The sequence below is a fragment of the Lampetra planeri genome, chromosome 8 (genome assembly GCF_965212315.1).
Source record: "Lampetra planeri chromosome 8, kcLamPlan1.2.h2, whole genome shotgun sequence".
Taxonomy (NCBI): Eukaryota; Metazoa; Chordata; class Hyperoartia; order Petromyzontiformes; family Petromyzontidae; genus Lampetra; species Lampetra planeri.
In genome coordinates, this window is record NC_136114.1 from 4972582 (window position 1) to 4973690 (window position 1109).

Genomic DNA, 1109 nt, shown 5'->3' on the forward strand with positions numbered 1-1109 from the left:
ATTTAGATTTCGTTGATGTGGAGACCTTTTGGGTCTTTTCAGGAGCTAGGGAGTGTCTAATGAAAGTTGCTTTCAGCCATTCTCCCAAACCACTCCGCAGTTCACAGGAAACACCTAATGCGCTGCTAATCCATAACACCGAGATGTGTTGCGCAGCTGTGCAGTGGTAATTTATCAACTCAAACAAAACATGCCTCTGGTGGCTTCCCAGAGCTATGGAAACCACAGCACTTGTCGGTGTCACTTGAGTAGCATTAGTTGGAAGAGCCAAGAATCTGTTAGACCTCCCTTCTGTTTGGTAATGGAATGTGAACGTATTGATGCAAGACAGTGTTGTGAAAAAATATGGTAAGAATTCAACACGTGCACGGACGCACAAAGATCCCCCGTCTAGCCTCAACAGGCTGTAGGGGCAAGTGATGTTAGCGAGTAGCACATATGAAGGTCCGCACGGCACACGAGGGGGTGGGTGGCCAGCACAACGCCCGGCCGCCTTTGTCTTTCGAGTGGCGATGTGACATACGGCACCAGGGGTTGATTTGAGGCTGAGTCGACCTAGGGGAAGCCCAGGAGCGGTTCAGATAATTATGATTGGTGTTGACTGTAAGTGCAAATCAAACTCGGGTCGCTGGGCTCGTAGCACGTAACGCTAACCACTACACTGCCGCTCCCCACAGGTACAGCAATGTGGTAGATATCAGATATTCAACTGATACGAACAAATACTGGACTTGATCTTAGCCAAAAGGCTAATATCTAAAAACATAACGATCGCCTCCTTGTACCTTAAAGACCACAGGAGCAAGTCCTTGTTAGCTAGCGTCTATCAAGGCCCACATGGTAATGAAAATGATGGTAGATATTCAACGCGCCAGTTGACACACACGCGTACGCAACGAGAATGATCGCCTCTTTCGACTTCGAGATCACAGGCGTAAGTTATGTTAGTTACTGCGGCAAAGTAGACAGCAGCCTGGAGAAATCCCACACATTGCACGGAGATCACTCCAATTAAATGTTATTATAACAGGCTCAATGTTGATTTGAAGCTTTCGTGACTGCAGGAATCCATACTCTTTGGTTCTTTCGGTAAAGTCACGTGGGTTAAA

At 47.2% G+C, this 1109-nt stretch overlaps 1 pseudogene; it reads right to left on the reverse strand.

The window, feature by feature from the left end:
* Positions 1 to 677: 677 nt before the first annotated feature.
* On the reverse strand, positions 678 to 755 carry LOC144720486 (U2 spliceosomal RNA; annotated as a pseudogene).
* Positions 756 to 1109: the final 354 nt, after the last annotated feature.